The sequence below is a fragment of the Sphaerodactylus townsendi genome, linkage group LG12, assembly GCF_021028975.2.
Source record: "Sphaerodactylus townsendi isolate TG3544 linkage group LG12, MPM_Stown_v2.3, whole genome shotgun sequence".
Classification (NCBI taxonomy): Eukaryota; Metazoa; Chordata; class Lepidosauria; order Squamata; family Sphaerodactylidae; genus Sphaerodactylus; species Sphaerodactylus townsendi.
In genome coordinates, this window is record NC_059436.1 from 16,505,224 (window position 1) to 16,526,094 (window position 20,871).

The 20,871-nt window shown below is 44.8% G+C and overlaps 1 protein-coding gene and 1 long non-coding RNA gene across 5 annotated transcripts in view; one reads left to right on the forward strand and one right to left on the reverse strand.

The window, feature by feature from the left end:
- Positions 1-20,871, reverse strand: part of OPCML (opioid binding protein/cell adhesion molecule like) — a 430,273-nt gene that overhangs the window by 347,342 nt on the left and 62,060 nt on the right. The gene's annotated exons all lie outside the window — the stretch shown is intronic.
- Positions 1,091-20,871, forward strand: part of LOC125442059 — a 43,940-nt gene continuing 24,159 nt past the window's right edge. For both annotated transcript variants that reach the window (XR_007245933.1, XR_007245932.1), the window contains exons 1-2: positions 1,091-1,123; positions 8,162-8,273. This is a non-coding gene — a long non-coding RNA (uncharacterized LOC125442059). The remainder of the gene's footprint in view (positions 1,124-8,161; positions 8,274-20,871) is intronic.

Sequence of the window (20,871 nt, forward strand, 5' to 3'; positions counted from 1 at the left end):
CTTTGAGGGTCCATAACTTGAGCCCCCCTAGACAAACTGCACCAAACCTGAGGGGAAGCATCAGGCCAATGTCCTAAAGACACCCTGAAATTTTCAATGCCAATACCTTTAAAAAAATGCTGTCCCCTGCAGGGCACCCCAAGTAATGTCCCCCATTGACAGCAATTAAGAACATAGAACCATAAGAACCATAAGAGAATAGCCTGCTGGATCAGACCGGAGATCCATCTAGTCCAGCATTCTGCTACTTCGCCAATAGCCCACCAGGTGCCTTTGGGAGCTCACATGCAGGATGTGAAAGCAATGGCCTTCTGCTGCTGCTGCTCCTGAGCACCCTGGTCTGCTAAGGCATTTGCAATCTGAGATCAAGGAGGATCCAAGATTGGTAGCCATAGGTTGACTTCTCCTCCCATAAAATCTGTCAAGCCCTTTTTTAAAAGAGCTATCCATGTTAGTTGGCCATAACCACCTCCTGTGGCAGCATATTCCAAACACCAATCACACGTTGCATGAAGAGAAGTGTTTCCTTTTTATTAGTCCTAATTCTTTCCCCCAGCATTTTTTAATGGAATGCCCCTGGTTCTAGTATTGTGAGATTGGAAAAGATTCAATACAAAACACAGAGATCTTAGAGCAGAATTTCTTGGGGTGCCTGCAGGAGGAGCATTTCTAGAAGGTATCAGCATGAAAATTTCCAGGAAGAATTATCTTCAGGGAGACTTTTCTATATGATTACCCCAAGTTTTACTGTCTAATACCAGTTTGGCTTAGGGGGTCCAGAGTTATGGACCCCAAAAGGGGGTCACCCTATCCCCCATTTATTGTTTCCAATGGGAGCTAAGGAAATGAGGGTCCATAACTCTGGACCCCCCTAAAACCAAACTACACAAAACTTGGGGGGGGGGTATCATCAGGAGGGTCTCCTGAAGATACACTGTAATTTCCCCTGTCAATCCCTCTAAAAATGCGCCCCACTTATCAGGCACATTTGCCCAAGATTCTTCATCTGTTATTGCTTTACCACTTTTTTTCAGCAGTAGCAGGCACACCATACGGCCTGGCCTGCTACTGCTTCATTCATTCAGTCGTCATTGCCGGAGGAGCAGCAGAAGCTCGGCTATGGGTAAGGGGGGGGGGATTTCTTTGTAGGGAGTGGGTTGGAGGTTTTTTTTTTGGGGGGGGGGGGATTTCTTTTCCCTTGGCGGCTGGGAGGCAGCTGCCAGGGGCTGGGGGAATGGATTCCGTTTTTCCCATCTTTTTTCTTTTAAACCGTGTGTGGGTTTGGAGGAGTTTGGAGGGGGAAGGTTTGAATTTTTTGGGGTGAGGGACAGAATTGGGGTGCCACCGCTGGGGTGTGTGTGTGTGTGTGTGTGAGTGGTTCCCTCCCCCCCATGCCGAGTCCCACATGATCTTTGGCTGCGCTGGGAGGCAGCGCGCTGGGGATGGGGGAATCCTTTTTTTCCCTCTTTTCTTTTGTGAAAGTTTTGTTTTGTTTTGTGGTCGACGATCCTTCTGGCTGGGAGGAATCGGCTGGGGGGGGGGGTGGCAGGCAGCTATTGGGCTGCCGCCGGGAGGGTGGGTGGGTTGGTTTTAAACCCCCTCCCCCCCAGCTGAGCTTCGCAATCCTTCTGGCTGGAAGGAAGCAGCCTGTTGCATGCCGGCTGGGGCTTGGAGTTCCCCCTCCCTCTCGGCTGTCTCGGAAGAGCTGCCGCTCGCTCGCAAGTTGCGGAAGAGCCCAATCCGAGCCCATGGCGCTCGGATTGGGCATAGTTCAGTGGGGTCAGGGTCGGGCCCTTGGCCCTCCGAGCTCCTCCGAACTGGCTCTGCTCGGCTGGATCCTTGGATCGGGCCAAGCCGAACCGCCACCTCTGCTCAGGAATATACAATCAAAGCACTCCTGGCAGATGGCCATCCAGCCTCTACCTTCACCTTCCCTAGGCTGGCCTGGGCTGATTCCGCATGGGCGAAAAACAGCAATATGAAAATGGTGTGAAAACAGTATAAATCCTTTTATACTGTTTTAAACCCTTTTACACCATTTTCACACCGTTTTCACACTGCTTTTTTTGACCCATGCGGAATCAGCCCTGGTTTGACTTCTCTTGTGATGAATCACTCAATGTAGCATTAGTTGTAGCAACTGTTAACAATTCAGAGGGAGCAAGTGTGAAGCTGGACCAGGGTAGAGTAGAGGTGACAGTGCTGATCTGGGAGATCCCAGTTCAAGTCCCCACTCTGCTATGGAAGTTCAGTGGTTCACTATAAGCCTAGTCGGCCTCACAGGGTGGTTATGCTGATAAAATGAAGGAAAGGGCAGAACAATGTGAATTGATTTGGGTTTCCCTTGGAGAGCTAGGATGAGAGTTGCACATGTGTTGTTTTCCCTTTTTTTTGCTTTGAGGGTATGTCTGTGAACCTACAATATCACAATTACAGAAGCTGCAATGTATGCGTATTTCACTGACATACGCCTCAAAACAACAAAATAGGAAAAACGACAAGCTTGGTGAAACAAACTTTATTCATCTACTTTTTACATGGGAATTGCACACTGATGAGCTGCAAGCAGAGAAAACCTCCATGAAGAGCCTTCACCAAATGTCAGAGGCAGGAGAATCTCTGCAGCAGCCTACAAAATGGTGGGCACAACTCTGAAATTGACCAGAGATCCATCTGCCAGCAGGTGGGAAGAAAGAACAGTTTTGACTGGCAATGCTTGTATTCTATGCGCTGAGGGAACACAAAAAACCAACTGATTTTTTTAAAAATGTCTGCAGGTCATCTTATTTCTGTTGTGCGGAAAGGACCAACACCATCAGTAGGATCAAACCAAACATCACAAAACAGCGTGCAAGCTTTTGAGAACCACAGAATTCTTGAACATTTCATTATTGATTAAAATATTTATATCTTCCCTTCCCTTGTGACTCAAGGTAGAGTGGATATAGAGGACAGACCTTTTTTTTTAAAGGAGAGGATAAAGAGAAGAGAGTTCTGGGCATGATGGAATTGACCTGTGACAAATAAAACAATCTCTGATTATTATGGAGTGCTGATCTAAAGAGCACAAATGCTTTCCTCTTTTTTCACCATCACATAATTAAAAAGTCGTCTTCATCTTTTTTTTAATCTCCTGAAGGTACAACTGTTACTTTTCACAGATCATTTCAATAAGCTCACTAATAGTCTTTGATTTGTTGGAGCTCCACGTCCAAAAAAACCCCCAACCAGGTTGTTTAGTCTATTGTAAAACCTCAGTTGCTTTGTAGATGGCTAAAAGCTCTAATCTTTTCCCTTGCATTTTCTAAATCTTTATAGATTTTGCAAGGTCCAGTTTACTTAAAACTCGGTTACTTTTAAGCCTTTTATTTCTTCTAAGAGACCCAAGGTCTTTTTTATTCCAAAGCTGTTTGGGTAACGACTAAATGTTGCCAGAAAACAAACAAACAAACACCCTTGCCACATAATAAAGGGTTTTGTAGAATTGAAAGAACTGAGATTTATCATGATGGCCTGTTAAGATCTTGGCCCAATTTTCTACAAACCCATTCTTCAGATGGAATGTATTTTCCTAAACATTTTCTTTGATACCCACTGATTACTAACACTTTTTTTAGTACATGCACTGATGGTTAGCAGCAGACGTTATCTGCTTTGTTTATACTGTCATAATCATCCTCACATCATACCAACTAGTCCAGACATGCATTTTCAGCTCCCATAGGGAAGACAAGCGGTGGCTTCCAGGTCGGGTGCTGTGGACCTGCACAGTGCCCACCCACCGAGGTTAGTTACCCCCCTACCAGTGCATTTGCTCCTTGCACCAGCAGGTTGGACACCCATGGCAGGGCATGGCTGTGCCAGCTCCAGGGGGGATCTGCACCCCCCTCTCGGTTGCGCTGCCCATCTCAAGTACATTTTCCAAAGCAGCTCAGTCACTCAGGTTCATCCCTTTGGAACTGAAGCATCACCTCAATCGGCCACTGTTCTTCAATGCACAGCCAATCCACACATTCAAGTATTAGCTATATCTGTTACCCAAGAACTGTGCCACAGAGAGAAACACATCTTACTGTGACAAGACTCTGAACATGCCAGTCATACATGCAGGTGAAACATTAGGAGCTAAAACTACCAGACCATGGCCACACAGCCTGAAAAACTCACAATAGTCAGTATCCAAGAAGACCTTTGCAGTTATTCTAACCAGATCCACTCAGAAATAAGTTCCATTTCATTCAAGGGGACCGGGGGGGGGGGGGTTACTCTCTTGAAAGTGTTCTTGGGAACGCAGCCTTCAAGTAGCAGCCAGGGCCAGTTTGCTGCCCAAACAACCCAAGGTTTCCATGGACCCAACTGGGGCAACAAGGAAAGAGATGCAACCACCTCCAAAGCCATGTCACACATGTCATAGGAAAAGTTTTACTTGATCATATATTGATAGAACATGATAGATAGGAAGGAAGGAAGGAAGGAAGGAAAGAAGGAAAGAAGGAAAGAAGGAAAGAAGGAAAGAAGGAAAGAAGGAAAAAAGAAAAAAAGAAAAAAGGAGGGAGGGAGGGAGGGAGGGAGGGAGGGAGGGAAAGAAGGAAAGACGGAAAGACGGACAGACAGACAGACAGACAGACAGGCAGGCAGGCAGAAAGAAAGAAAGAAAGAAAGAAAGAAAGAAAGAAAGAAAGAAAGAAAGAAAGAAAGAAAGAAAGAAAGAAAGAAAGAAAGAAAGAAAGAAAGAAAGAAAGAAAGAAAGAAAGAAAGAATCTCTACATGATAAATTCTCTGGCTGTATAGGAATCCCTGTTGTGTGATGCGTTATCAACATGTACAGGAATGAATATGGGCATTTGTAACATACCACACATACCCACACACAGGATACAATTTATGGCTACTGACAACCCAGTGGGACCTTGAGTTCTCCTGGAATCACCAGCAACCTCCAGATCTGCTCCACTGGACAGAATAGTAGTTCCAGAGGGCAGGCTCTATGACATCAAATCACTTCTCTAAGACAGAGCTGTTCTGCCAAGCTTATGGCTGAAAACAGCAATGGTTTCCATCTTGCTGGCCTCCGATTTCCCTCCTCCCTTTTCCCATCCTCGATATGACTGATTAATACTTTAGCGGTGAGGAATGGTTTCTGTGGACAGATTCCTCATTTTTAAGGGGCACAAGGGTGACCTGCTTTGGTTTGGTTTTATTGGATGTTTGAATTAAATTCTGTAAGCTGCCCTGAGCTCCTGGGGAAGGGTGGCCTAGAAATCAGATGGATGGATGGATGGATGGATGGATGGATGGATGGATGGATGGATGGATGGATGGATGGATGGATGGATGGATGGATGGATGGATGGATGGATGGATGGATGGATGGATGGATGGATGGATGGATGGATGGATGGATGGATGGATGGATGGATGGATGGATGGATGGATGGATGAATTCTGGGCTCCCTCCCCATCCTATGCTCCATCTTCCCCAGGCTCCCCAGAAATAATGATTATGTCAAAGTTCATTTTTAGGGTAGCGCTTCAGAAACATGCAGGTGTGTTAATGAGCATTCAGGAACTGTAGGATTGTACTCATACTCCAATCCAAGAATAAGCTATCCTAGAATCTCCTAGTGGAAACCAGAATGCAACTGTGGAATGCAGCACAAAGAATTCTGGAATAAGAAAGGGATAAAGCCCTGTAAATCTATATACCTCTAGGGATGCTAACGATAGTACAACCGTGTTGTTCAAGAAAAGATGGAAGACGCATACCAGTATGTATTATAGGATGTACAGCGATTACCATGACCAACAACAGATGTGGAGCCTCCAGAGTGTATCTCTTCTTAAGAACTCTCCAGTCACTAGTGATTAAGAGAATGTCTACTGTTAACACAAAAGCTAAATATAATACTCTGCCTATCCCGCTTCGCTGCCTTAGGACACAGCTGTTCATTTTTCAGAGTGTCTGTCTCAGTCGGCCAGGAGCAGATTTCATTTTCCTAGGCCTACCAGCCTCTGACCCAAAGAGGGCCTCTGAACTTTGAGAAGCACTGAGGAGAAATCAAGCAGACCCAACTTATCCAGCTCCACCTGCTGCAGCCCTGGGACAAGCTATACAAGGCAAGAGAAATATCAGTTAGCTGCCTTTCCCACCGCAGCTACCATCTGGTGATGTAGCAAGGACTAGAAAAAGGGTTTGCTAGCCAGAGGTTGGGAACCAGCAGGAGTCCAGGGGTGTGAAGAAGTACCAGGGGGCAATGATATGATATCATTTCCTGGGAAATCCTGGCAATGAAATCACACCTCTTTAGGAGCCATTGGAAATGTTTCCAGTGATTCCTAGAGAGAACGTTCACCACTTCCAAGTTTTCCTCAGAAGTGACCTTACTCCATTGCTTGATTGCCATTTTGTTACATATTTTTCCCACCAGCAAGAGGAGCAGTGGCAGGAAACAGAAGCTAGGCATGGGGGATATCATACCCCCAGCAGGAATATGGAAAACCTAGCTACAAGCTAGCTTCACTACAAGGTTTGCTCCAGACAATGGCAAGATCACAGACATTCAGCAAAGGAAAAGAGAGAGAATATACTGTTGCAATACATTGACACTTTCTGCACAAACCTTTAAAAACATTTTTAGACAATAAATAACATGTTTCCTCCATGGAGTTCTGCATTGTTTTTACCTCAAAACATTTTATTTTCAGCCTCAAAATGTTGTAAATGAATCCCCTTTAAAAACAATTCTCCGGCTGAAACATTTTGAAAACATCTTCAGTTCCTGTGCGATCTACTGATGACAGATTAGAGAATGCAGCACAAGGTTGCGAAACATTGAAACATCGATTCAAAAGAAAACTAAAAAAGAGAGAGAAGAAAACTCAAGTAGTGGCAGCAAGGAATAGTTTCAAGGAGTGAGTGCAGACATACATAATTGTAAATGGGGGAATTGAAAAATGTTTTAGAAATGTTTTAAGAAACGTTTTGGGGAATCTCTGAGGAAAGTGCCATTATGCACTTAGAAGTCCAAATACCACCTGTGGTCCCTAGCAGACTCACTCCAGTCTAGGCACAGTTTACTCCGGAATCCTTTGCACAGGAATACACTGCCAATGTCCTGTCACGAGCCAGGATTTGTTCAGTTTCAGTACTCCATTCGGCACCCCCAGAAATAATACTGCAGCAAGATGTTTGAAAAGGTAAGTTAAAGCATAAAAAACCATGAATACGTTAAATAATATTAGCAGTGAAAACTGTGTTGTAGTTTATCTTTTTTTGCACACAGATCGGGACCTCAGATGCTACAAATGTCATCCCAGGTCTCACAACCTGAAACAAATGTAATTTAATTTGTTAAATAAATGACCGAGACCGGCCAAGAAAGCCGTGCGCGCCGCTTGCTTCCATGTCACAGAGCCGTTTGATACAAGCCCACCCCGAGGGAGTGCGTTCAGCCACTGCAGCAGCAAGCAGTGTCATTGGGCCACTGTGGTCCATTAAGAAATATAATGATGCCCTGGTGGATCATTGCAATTAAAAATCAAGCGTGATAATAGCTTTGCAACTAAAATAATCCCCTGATCAGGCCGTCCAAGGATTATTGCATATGAACCCAGTTTAAGAAAGGCCAGACGATGCCGGGAAAGAATCCAAAGGGAGGGAAAGAGCAATCATTTTGGGAAATGCAAACAAGGGAGATTACGAATCATGGAGAAATCGAGGGACAAAAGTTGAGAGCAGAACAGAGGACTAATTATCCAAGAGAGAAGAAGAGTTTGGATTTATATCCTGCCTTTCTCTCCTGTGTTGAGACTCTAAGCAGCTTACAAACTCTTTCCCCTTCCTCTCCCCACAACAGACACCTTGTGCGGTAAGTGAGGCTGAGAGAATGCTGAGAGAAATGTAAGTAGCCCAAGCTCACCCCACAGGCTTCATGAGGAGGAGCAAGGAAACAAATCCAGTTCACCTTTTGTTTTGTTTTGTTTTGATGGAAGTGTCTTCAAAGCTACGACACCCGTAGGAGAATCTGCAATATGCGCATATTTTGATTGTTCCAGCTTCGAAGACACCTCCCTCAAAATAAAAACAACCCAAAGGAAAAATGATACGTACCACACCAAATCGGCAGTCAAAACTAACTATATTCATGCACTTTTTACACAGAAATGGGGGGCAGATGAGCTGCAAGCAGAGGAAACCTCAGAGGGCAACCTTCACCAAATCACAGGCGGCACAGAGAATCACCAACAGGAGAAAATGGTGGCCATGAGCTGAGGTAAAAATGAAAGAAGAGCTCTAAAATCAAACAGGAGAAATACAATGATTTCTGTTTGTTCACACAAGCAAGCAGGAAATGTCTTCAACTCGTTGTGAGGAAAAAGGATCGCTAGTTTAGAATTTTCTAAACAAACCTAAGTTGGGCAGAAATAAAATGTCCTGAAGACGTCTTGGGGAAAAAGCTGGGCGAACTTCCTCCCCAAATAACTTGTTTTAATGTCCTCAAGACATTCTATTTGTGCTGTCCAGAAATGGCTGGATTTATGTTTCCCTGGAGAAAATGGATGCTATGAGGAGGGAGAGATTTGGGGAGAGAAGGGACTTGAATGGAATATAATTCCATAGAGTCCACCTTTCAAAGCGACCAGTTTCTCAAGATGAACTGATCTCTGGCTCATTCCGCACATGCAGAATAATGCACTTTCAAAATGCTTTCAATGCTCTTTGAAGCTGTGCAGAATGGCAAAATCCACTTGCAAACAGTTGTGAAAGTGGTTTGAAAATGCATTATTTTGCGTGTGCGGAAGGGGCCTCTGTCACTTGCAGATGAGTTGTAATTCTGAGAGATCTCCAGCTACTATCTGGAGGCTGGCAAACCTAATGGCATTATACTCTGCCAAAAAAGTTATAAAGACTAAAGAACAAAAGCACACAAGAAATATGTCTGCGGACACAAGACCCTGGAGTGAAGCAACTGAACAGCAATGCGTGCTTAATTTTAAGTACGCTTTTAAGCTCCTCAGATTCAATAGAAATTCATTGTGCCGGTAATGCACAGAGTTATGTGCTGTGCTAAATCACCACAGCTGGAGGGAGGCACTGTCAAGTAGCCAGGTCTGAGGGCTATCGGAAGGTCCTGCTCACATAAATCCTGCAGGCCGTTTGGTGTTGAAAAAAAGAAGGGCCTCCTGAACCAGATAAAAGTCAGAATCTTTAATGGATTTACCTAGCCCAGTGCTTTTCTTAGGCCTTTTCCACACAAACCTTTTGAAACTTTTTAAAGGCAGAGAATAAAATGTTCCACATTGCTTTTACCCCAAAAGGTTTTATTTCCAGCCTCAACGTGCTTTAAATGAATCCCCTTCTAAAATGACCCCCTTTCCCTGGCTTCTCTGCTTCCCCTGAATTCCTCCTTGGTGCCATTTTCTGAGCTCACTCCATTCTCGCTCACCTGTTTATTTGCAGCATTTCTCTGTTCTTTTATTGGGGGAGGGAATCTTCGAAGCATCAAGTATAGAAGGAGTAGAGAATGCAGCATGAGGCTGTGAAGCATTGAACCATCGATTAAACACAGAACTCACTTAAATGGGAAAATCACACAGTGGCGGCCAGGAATTGTTTAAAGGGGGGAATGCAGGCGTACATCATTGTAAGGGGGTTGCAGAATTGAAAACCTTTTAGAAATGTTTCAGGGGATTTGTGCGGGAAGGGGCTATGCCAGCTCCCACGTTTGGTGTGGGTCCTTTGTTTGGACATCTGATCACAAAGGGAGCCTAACTTTAATTTCATTCTGTTTCAGACTATTCCTTGCCCTTTCTTGCTTTCTACTTCTACATCCAGGGCTGCTCAGTTCAGTCCAGCTGTATGTCAGCTTCTCTTTACGGTTGCCAACTCCTAGCTGAGAAATCCCTGGAGATTTGGGTGTGAAGTCCAGGGTGATGGGGTGGGGAGGAACCTCAGTTGTGGGCTGTCAACTGAAAGTTGGGAAATACCTGGAGATTTAGGGAGTGGAACCTGAGGAAGGTGGCGTTTGCGGAGGGGAAGGATCTCATTTTTATATAATGCCAAAGAGTCCAATCCACCCTCTGAAACTGCCTTTCCTCTGTGATCTCTGTCATCTGAAGATCAGTTGGACTTCCAGGAGATCTTCAGACCTCATCTGGAGGATGGCTATTCTAGATATCAAATGGCAGAGACCACTCTCTAAAGCATCCATGTCCCCCAGGGCAACTGACCTATGTAGTCTAGAGATCAGCTGTAAGTTCAGGAGAGCTGACAAATTGCCTCCTCTCAGCTTTTCAGGATTCAAACCAATGGGCAAGCAAGCCCTCCAGAGTACCTTCCAAATGTTCCCAAATCAGAATCTGGGGCCACTACTCAAAGCCTGTTAAAGCAGAAATCTTCACCTATGGTTCAGTCCAATGAATGCAGATGCCTTGTGGAGAAAAAGCTCTGTTGCAATTGCAATACCTAAAAGTAGGGACTGCAGACCATGCCCAGACCCTCCCCCCACTGCATCTATTCATCATCTCTATTACTTTTAAACTGCTTCCAAATGAAACCAATGAAACCCCCTTCCCTTTAAAGTTGCATTGATCTATCTGGCAGCTCAAGACCTCTCCAAGGTTCGCAGCTGCAGCCATTTTTATTTTCTCCCCAACATTTTTTTTAATGTGCTTGATTTATGGCAAACTATTGGGAACCCAACGCTCCAGTTCCTGGAAGAGCTGCCGTGGCTGGGAAGCCCTGCCATTGGCAGAGGCACAAGGCAATTAACCCCTGCGTGCACGTAATCAGGCATTAAAAAATTGACTGCATTCAAATCCAGCGGGCAGCATCTTTCTCCTGGCAAGGAAGAAAGAGCTAAACTAGTTTGTGATCCATATCCCTAATCTCCTGTTATCCTGGCTGTTTTTCGAGGGATAAAATGGGTGACCAGCATCATGCCCCCCCAGCAGGAAATTTGGAGTAACAGAGATTAGAAACAACATTTCTGAACAGTTAGAAAGAAGATATTCTGACATTATATCTGTTTGTCAGTCTATCCATCTATCTATCATAAATGTACTGGTGTATCTAGGGTAGGGCAAGCCAGGGCATGGTCTCTGCCACTACTACTACTACAGGCTGCACCCTGCCATCCTCCACCTCCCACTGGAGCCCACATGGCCTCACCACTCCAGCCTGCTCCTATACCACCACCACTCTTTTCAAGCATTGTGCCTCACAGCTTCACCCTACCCTGCCCCATCTCTTCTGTGCCCCTCCCCACTCTCCCTTTGCTTTCTTCCCCTTTCCTTGGCTTACCCATGGGAGGCCAGGTCTACCAGTTCTTCTTAATAGCAGGTAGACCAACTCTCTGGAGAGCTGGACTACCTGTGGCTGAAAGCAATGAGTAGACCTGGACTACCTGTGGCTGAAAGCAATGAGTAGACCTGGTCTGTGGAAAAGTTAGATACCCACTCTTCAGAAGAGGGGGAAGACCTGTCAGATTTTGGTGTGGGGCACAATTTTGTGCTTGCCCTGGGCACCATTTTCTATAGATATGCCCTGAATAAATAAAAAAAAAACACCCTATGTACTGGTAGGAAGGAATGCAGTATATAAGGTTGCCAGGCCCAGTTTAGCAGCTAGCGAGAGACTGGGAAGGGGGTGCTGTGGAAAGGGGGGTGCTGTGGAATATTAAGTGCTGCGGAACACGGGCAGGATAATGCTGATGCTTCATAGAGACACTTAGTTGGCTACTGTGTAATATCACTTCCAGGAAAACTTGGAAATGATGTCACACCTCTCTAGGAATCACCAGAAACTCCATGGTAAAATCTGGAAACCCTAGCAGTGTATAGACCCTGGAACGTGTCTTGAGAGCAGGCGTCATACGAACAGGAATCAGGGAATCTGCCATCAAGGTCATTTGAGTAGGGTGGCGGGAGAATCATACAACCATCTAAGTTCAGATCTGTCACAGAAATCAAGAAAGTGTGTTTATAAAGACAATAAGGTTAATGTGTGGAATTTAAGGCAGTCTTCACTGTGGATATTACCCTGCTTTTACTGCATTGTTCTCTAATTTTGTTACCCAGTTTATTACATTATTGATTGTATGTTTCACTGCATTGTTCTACACTCTTGTAATTCCTGCTTCAGTGTCTGTATTATGCTTTGTTTTCTCTAATGCTATCTTACTGCTTTGTTTTGACTTGTAATCAAATCCACCTTGATTTTCAATGGAAAAAAAAAGATGAACTACAGATAAAATAAAGAGAGAGCGCAATGCGGTCCAGCTCTTTTGGATTCCGATAGGGATGCTTCTGAAATTCTCATGCAAATTTCTCCCTGGATTTTGGGGGTCCGAGTCACCAGGTCTTATTTCCAAAAGTGGAACTGACACACGGGCAGCCCAATCCACAAGTCCCTGGCAGTCAGGGGCAGCACCACTGCTGTGGACTGCGCAGCCTTTAGAGAGCTTTCAGGGGGCACAGGGAGGCAGCAGAAACAAACAAACAAAAATGCTGGCCACTTGGAAGCCCTCTATAGGTCCCAGTAGAGTGGACTTATGCCAAAAGGGTGGCATCAGTCTGAGGCCCTGGCCGCAGCACCCTTGGCTTGAAAGCCCAGCTGGAAGCCAACTACAGTTGACTCCACTCCTAGTAATACCCTGGCTTTCCCCCTCCACTAGGCTCTGCTCGGACCCCACCACAGCTCTGTGGAGGCACCCACTTCCAGGTTTCATCACTGCAGAGCTATGGGACATTCGGACATTGGCATCCTTGCCCCCTCTGCAGGTGGGAGTGCCCCTTACACCAGTGGAGGGGGTAAATGCACCAGTGCAGCCTGCACCACATCTGAGCAGTGATTTGCTCCTTCCTCCCCCCCCCCGGGCCAGGATTGGGCCATCAGAATTCTTCATTATTTCATTAAAAAAAACATTTCTTAATGTCATTCAGAGACCAGTGCATATGTGTGCAGATGGTTCGTTTCCTCCCTCATGGTCTTTAATAAGGTGTAATAAAACATAGCCGATGGTCACTCAAAATCTCTGAATGTATGAATGGTTGTTTCAGGTTTCTTTCTCTGGGGCATTTGATTAATGCACCATCAGTGCAGCACACACCAAAAGAACCCTGACACTTATAATCTCATCAAGTCAGGGATCAACATGTGGTTGGAGGCTGACCTTCCACTGAGCTCTAGAGATAGCTGGAACTGGATGGCCTTGTCCTCAGAAGAAAATCCAGCTGCAATGGATTTTTATGATATAACTAAATGGCAATTTTCAACCTTGGTTGATTGGAGGCGAGATCACTTTCTGCAAAGCCCACGGGCACAAGCACAACATCAAGTCGAGAAAAGAGGCAGGAAATTGAAGCTTGGAGCAAATGAGCTTGCTTTGACTTAATTTTAGAACTTGCTCAACTTAATTTTAGAAATTCCTCTAGTTCAACCTGAATTAAGGAAGACGGAGTGAAATCTGAAAATAGAGAATGCCAAGGGGGAAATGTGCTTACATCTATTTTTTTCTGGTACATTTTCATACCACGTTACTTCAGCTAGTTCCGGGCAGCATACCTGATCCTTCTTTCTTCACCCTGGGCAAAGATCACCCAGTCAGCTCCACAGGGCACAGTGAGAGTGTGAATTGGGAGAACCCAGACCATAATCTGAAACTCTAAGCCAGGGGTCCCCAGCATGGGGTTTGTGAGTACAATGGCACCTGCTTAGTGTTTTTAGGAAGTGGGTGGGACCAGGTAGGCTTCTGATTGACTGTTGGAGATTTGATTGAGTGTGCGGATTTTTTAAAAAAACAAATGTTCCTTTGACAGGGGCCCTTTCCGCACAAACCTTTTAAAATGTTTTGAGGCAGGAAATAAAACGTTTCCTCCATGGAGTTCCACATTGTCTTTATTCCAAAACATTTTATTTCCAGCTTCAAAACATTTTAAATGAATCCCTTTTAAAAGTGATTCTTTGGTTGAAGCGTGTTGAAAATGTCTTTATTTGCAGTGTGATATCTTGGTTACATTTCCCATGCTTCTCTACTTTCCTGAGCTCATGCAGTTCCACCTTGTCTGTTTATTTGCAGCATTTCTCTGTTTTTTCTTTTATTTTGGGGAGGGGAAGTCTTCAAAGCATCTAATATACAAGGAGTATAGACTGCAGCACAAGGCTGTGGATCCCTGAAGCATCGATTTAACATAGAACTCAAAAAGGGGGAAAAAAGAAAAGAAAAAATCACATAATTGCGGCCAGGAATCATTTTGATGGGGTGAGTGCAGACATACATCATTGGTGTGGGACTGAAAACATTTTAGAAACGTTTTAGGGGATTTGTGCAGAATGGGCCAGCAGCTGCCACAACAGCAAAAGGATTTATAATATAACGAAAGTTTCAGTGGGAGTGGAGGTCACGATTCTCTAACGCCCGCTTGTCTCCAAGGGTTCCCCTAAAGCAGTGCTCCCTCTCCTGCCTTGCCGACACCATCTCAGAGTAGCCAAAGACATCGACAAATTTCTTCAAGCGAGCCAGAAAGAGCAATCAATCAGCCCCAGCAATGGCTAACAAGACAGATTGTTCGGCTGCAATTAATGCCTTCTCTCGCATGCGTCCGCTAGCAGAGGGGTCTGCCGATTAAAATTCCGGCTGGGGGATGACATGAGTTGAATGGTGGTAAGTGGGGGTGGAAGGAGGCATGCAAGTGGGGGTGGAGGTGGAAGAAGAAAGAAGGGAGGAGCAAAGCAAAAGGTGAGAGAGAAAGGAAGAGAAGGCAGACAAGATAGATAAGGGCCGGGTAAGACTTAGCGCAGGCTCCATGCAACCACCTCAGTGACTGGCAAATTCTGTGCCAGGCTCACATAGAAACACAGATGTTGTGAATGGGCATCATCCAGTCACTCATCTGCCTGCAGAAACATCACTTCCTGTGCCAGGAGCTGTTCAGCATCCCCTCCTCCATCCGACCAAGGTTCAAACCTGAGCATCTTCCAGATGCAGCATTCAAATGCAAGGTTGCTGTAGCTGGTCGGGAATATTTAAGTATTTCACTTGTACACCTCCAATGTGGGGACTTAAAGTGGTCTGCATTTCATTCCAACAGCAACTTTGAAAGGAAGATTAGGTAGAGATTGACGCAAGATCTGTTACTTGCTGGCAAGATCTTGCTGGCCTCTGTAGCAGGCTTTCTCTAGCGTAAACTCAACTCTGTGACAAGATCACCCAGTAAGTATCCATAGCAGAATGCAGATTGAAACCTATGTCACCCAGACCATATTATAACTCTCTAACCACTACAACATGCTTGAATTTATATGGAAGTATATTGCGACCCACCCCAAGCACTTGGGATGAGATCAAGTTGTATATCCAGATCATTAAATGAAAAATTGAAATTTGGTTCATTCCCAAAGGCACCTGGGCCTTTGCACGCCGGCTACTTCACATGCAGGCCAAGCGAGGTTTCCCAATCATTAGGTGGGGCCAAGCGATCCCCTAGAATCGCCAGTGTTCTCCAGACTACAGGGATCAATTTTTCTGGATAAAATGGCTGATTTGGAAGGTGATCTGTATGGCATTACAGCCTGCTAATGTCCCTCCTTTCCCCAATGCTGTCTCCCCCAGTTTCTACTCCCAGATATCCAGGAATTTCCTAACCTAGGGCACTTCTGCACATGCAGAACAATGCACTTTCAATGCACTTTCAATCCACTTTGCAGCTGGATTTTACTGTGTGAAATAGCAAAATCTACTTGCAAACAATTGTGAAAGTGAATTGAAAGTGCATTACTGTAATCTGCATGTGTAAAAGTGCCCCTAGTGTTGGCAGCCCTAGTCCATACAGGACCACCCCAATTACTAATCCTAAAAAGAATGGTAGCTAGGAGAAGCAAAAGTAAAGAAACAATAAAGAAGACAAGACAAGACAAGGCAGCTTACAAACTCCCCTTTTCTTCCTCTCCCCACAACAGGCACCATGTGAAATAGGTGGGGCTGAGAGAGTTCAGGGAGAACTGGGACTAGGGACAGGAATGTAGGAGTCATGTAATAAATCTGGTTCACCAGATAAGAGTCTGCTGCTGATTTGGTGGAGTGGGGAATCAAACCCGCTTCTCCAGATTAGAGTGTACCTGTTCTTAATCACTACATAATGCTGTCTCTTAGAAAGGCAGAAAGAGAGACAGAAAGAGCAAGAGAAGGAGAAAAAAGTGAGAAAGGAAGGAAGGAAGGGAGGGAGGGAGAAATAAGGAAAAGAAGGAGGAGGGCGGGCCAAGGAGATAAACAGTAGGGGGAGAGCCAGAAAGAGATAAAACCACAAAACAGAAATTTATCTGCAAAGCTTTATCTTTCAGTTAAACGCAGTAGGGCGGGGGAGGGGATAAAACTCTGATTAACGAAAGAGAATTTATCTCGGGCAGTCCGGACAACATTTACTGCCAAAAGCAACAGTAAATAAATACCCTGTCAGGCTGGATCAGGGCCCGGCGATCTTGCCTGCAGCAGGTGAAGTTTTCAGACAGTCACTGTTCAAAGCATTCCCTTGCCGCCCAGGATGTGCCCGTCCCTCCACAACCGGGTGCCAGTCATTGTTGGCAAGTTACCCACCTTCCAGATGACAGATGACTGCAGCTGAAACCTCTGCTGCTCTGCCCTGGCTACCAATATCTTTCTGACTGCTGCAGCATGACTGGGAGAGAAGGGTGCCTTGGGAGTGAAAGGAGACTGAAGCAAATGACTAAGAAGCAGCTGGATGGATCCATTTCCCATCTTCCACAAAGGGTTTTCCTTTTTAAATTCATTCCAATAACCTTCAAGGAAAAAGGGCCAGAAACCTTAACAAGAGTGCCAGTTCCTCATGTGGCAAGGAAACTACTTCCCCCAACCCTGTTGCCCACACTTCTCCAGTGGAAAAAGGGAGGTGGAGAAGTAGGAGCCCATTTGTTTGAAACTATCCTGTCTTGCCTAGTATGACATCACTTCCAGGGAAAACCCAGCAGTGCCATCATGTTGCTTTAGGAATTGTCAGAAACTTTATGGTTTTGCCAGAGTTTCCAGTGATTCCTACTGCAATGTGACATCTCTTCCAGTTTTCCATGTAAATGATGCCATAGTACATGTGAATAGGGTGTTCCCCATAGCCCCATCGCCCAGCTCTCACTGTTTGCCAGACAGCCTAATTCTACCATGTGAAATACATTTCTCTCCATGGGCTTTAGAACTGGGATAAAAGTATACTGGAAGGAAAAGATCAACAAACTGAGGATGGTTAGCTTTGACGGGAGGAGGTCACAGGTCACCTCCTCTGGTCTCCAAACACTGCTTTTATATATCTTGCAATGCCCATTTTAATTTCCTGGTCACACAAATTATTGCCACACTTCTCTGTGCCAGCTCTGCAAGGGAAAATGTCCCTATTCCCTTGGCAATTTATCTTTCTGCCCGTTTGACATCTGGCAGTGAAAATTCCTTGTAAGAGGGATACAAACCTTGAGAATCATGTCCCCAAATATACGAGTGTGGAGGTGTTATACCCAGATCCCCCCCCCACTCAAACCAAGGGCAACAAACACTGAATCAAGTAATACTTATAGCTTCTAATAGGAGTATTAAAGAAACCATATTATAGTCTTTTTTTTAAAGGCGAAAGTATCCCCCTCCCCCAAAACATTTTTTGCACACTTCTACTGTCCTTAGAATAATGGTTAATTCTCTCCTGCTCTCTCCTAATGCAACGTTCATCTTTTCAAAATTATTGTCTGCCTTTGGAAGGTCTTATTTAAACAACAACAAAAAGATGTCAGGACAGTAGATCTCAATTCTTTCAGAGATTGCCCATTAAATGCATGTAGTAAAGTACAGGGTTCTCGTCAGTTGATGATACCAAGAGAAGACAAGGTGTTATTTATGTCTAGGATTCTGCAGCCTTCATTGAAGACATCTCTAGTATTATTTTTTTCCAAAAAGAAAAAAAAAAGCACTGACACTAAAAATTATATCCTTTAAGGCCTCTGCAGCTGGTACAACAATATACCTTTGGACCAAAAGCATGCCCCGGGAGAAAGCTAAGAAAGTTTTGTTCCAATATTCAACAGAAAATGCAGGGAAAGTTCCTCCCATTCTCAGCTGCCTAAGTCAGCATCCACATAGCACTGTTTCCAACTTCATTACGCAGTTCAGTCCTGATGAGACAATATCACAAGCCATAAGAGATGCTGCAAATTTAAAAAGCAAACTTGTTCGACAGGTGAGCCAACCTGGTTCAGCACTCATGATCAGACCGTGAGCCGATTCAAGTGTTGTTCGTCTTGCACCCAACAATTCAGACAGCTGCTGATCAGCTATTCAGCTATTCTCTTGGTCAGCAGCCAGCTCTTAGCTGATCAAGGAAGTGGTTTTTTTGAGCTTCCAACACTGCCCTGGGTCTTAGGTTTGCCATGTTAGAACACAGGAAAGTTCCATAACAGGATCAGAAGTCCGTTTCTGACATAGTTCCTTAGCATGGAGGGAGAGAAGAGAGGTCAGCATCTTTCCTCCCTGCCTATGAGCTTTTCTTTCTTCCCAGGTTTGTGGGGACGGGACAGACACTACCAGCTTGTCATCTACAGACCTTTTGGGGGAAGATGAGAATCTGATTGCTAGTGTTCTCCCTACTTTAAGCACCTCTGGTGCCCCAGCAAGACAAGGGACTGAGGGAGAACATAAGGGGTGAGATTGATCAACAGAACACCCGAGTACCTGAAGGGCTGATACTCAATGAGATGTTCCTTGTTTGTTCCAAACTGGCACAAGAAAATGAGTTGTCTGGCTGTGGTGGGTTTCTGGGCTGTGTGACCAAAAAAAGAGAGACAGTTTGAGACTTAGCTGAATTAGAAGCACATCAAAACAGAGCGGTTTGTATTGACAAGATTTTGAAAGCTTTGTGAATATTGTGTACCCATATTTGGCAAGCACATGTATGCATACTGATGAAGTGGACGCAGGACCACAAAACATGAGCTATACCTGGAAATGTGCCACAGAAATCTTTTTGGAGCATAGCTACATCATATCTCTGTTTTGGACTTCATGTACACTTTGTGCTGTTCTCTGTGCATTATTTGCACACTGTGTAGATTAAACCTGCACCGCACTGCACCGAGTTGCATTTTCTTTTGCCTGTGGCCACAGTGTGGTAGTGTTGGCATTTTATTTTTGTCTGTTTCTACCACACTAACTGTTGAGTTTTGTAGATTGATCTTCAGAGGTATGTCACAACCAGAGAAACACATCTCAGTGTGACATACCTCTGAAGATGCCAGCCATAAATGCGAGCAAAATGTTAGGAGCAAAAAATATCAGACCACAACCACACAGCCTGGAAAACCTATAGCAGCCCACTGATTCCAACAGTGACAAAGCAAATGAACTGCCCTTCGAAAAATCAGGTCCCTGATTGCTCCTGGCAATCAGAAGGTGAGTTGAAATGGGGGTGAAGGCAGTGTTGGAGCATCCTTACCAACAACCATTACTTTGAATTCCAGAAAACAAGAAGGCTTTTGTTGAGCTCCAAACTGGGAGATGGCATCGTTGAGAGGGGACGCTTACCTCCTGTACCCAGTTTGGAGATGGAAGAAAAGATGCAGCTCTTGCCTAGCAGGAGAATCAATAATTCCTGACAAGTGCCTCCTTCCTCTATATCTGAAACTCTGTCTTCCCCTTTGGGGGAAACGTCTCATCAAGCAGACATTGAAGGGCATGTCGAGGGCACACATATTGTCTTTCATTCCTTGACCTCCCAAGTATCCCTGTGACTTCATGAAATAATTTTCTTCTTTCAAATCCTTTCCCAAACTCTTACTTTGGGGGCACCCAGCGTGACTCTTTAAAGAAAAATGGTGCCAGTCAGAGCTTGTTCCAGGAGCATTGTTACTCGAGAGTTTCACCTTGCAAATAAATAGGTTTGAACTGCAGCCAGGAGCAATAGGATCGTTCAAAGGCATTATCTGGAATCCGTCAGTAGAAAGCACCTTAAGTCCCCATTAATCATCTCTCCACTTACAGTATTTCTTAATGGCTTTTTATGCTCTTTCTTTTCAATGCCAACAAAGAGCGTTATCTTTCCCTGCTTATTCTGTTTAACAGAAATCAATAACTAATACCAAAGTGTTGAAGGTGGGATCTTCGGGAGAAATTAAGACCCCCCATCTTTCCCTCTCTCCCTTTGGGTTGGTACAGGAGATAATAATTTCAAGGGAATTATTATTTTAGTAAGACCAAATAATAACTGGATCGAAGTGCCAATGAAGTGAGTCAGGGTGGTATAGTGGTTAAGGCAGGTGGACTCTAATCTGGAGAACCAACCGTGTTTGATTCCCTACTCCTCCACATGAGCAATGGACTCGTATCTGGTGAACTGGATTTGTTTCCCCACTCCTACACATGAAGTCTGCTGGGTGACCTTGAGCTAGCCTCAGTTCTCTCAGAACTCTCTCAGCCCCACTTGCCTACAAGGTGTCTGTTGTGGGTAGAGGAAGGAAAGGAGATTGTAAGCTGCCTTGAATCTCCTTACAGGAGGCAAAAGGGGGGGGGGGTTAATCCAAACGCTTCTTCTTTTGGATATGGAGGTTACATTCAGCACTTGACAAAACCGACCGAGTATGAGTTTGCCTGTAAAGCCATCGAAGTCAGTGGCTAACAATGATGTCCCGAGGGACATCATTGCAACTTATCCTTGAAATCAGGCTCCATCCCTGAAGACTGGAAGATGGCCAATGTCACACCAATCTTTAAGAAAGGATCTAGGGGGGACCCGGGAAATTACAGGCCAGTCAGTTTGACATCTGTTCCTGGTAAATTAGTAGAATCTGTCATTAAAGATAAAATTATAAAACATGTAGAAAAGCAA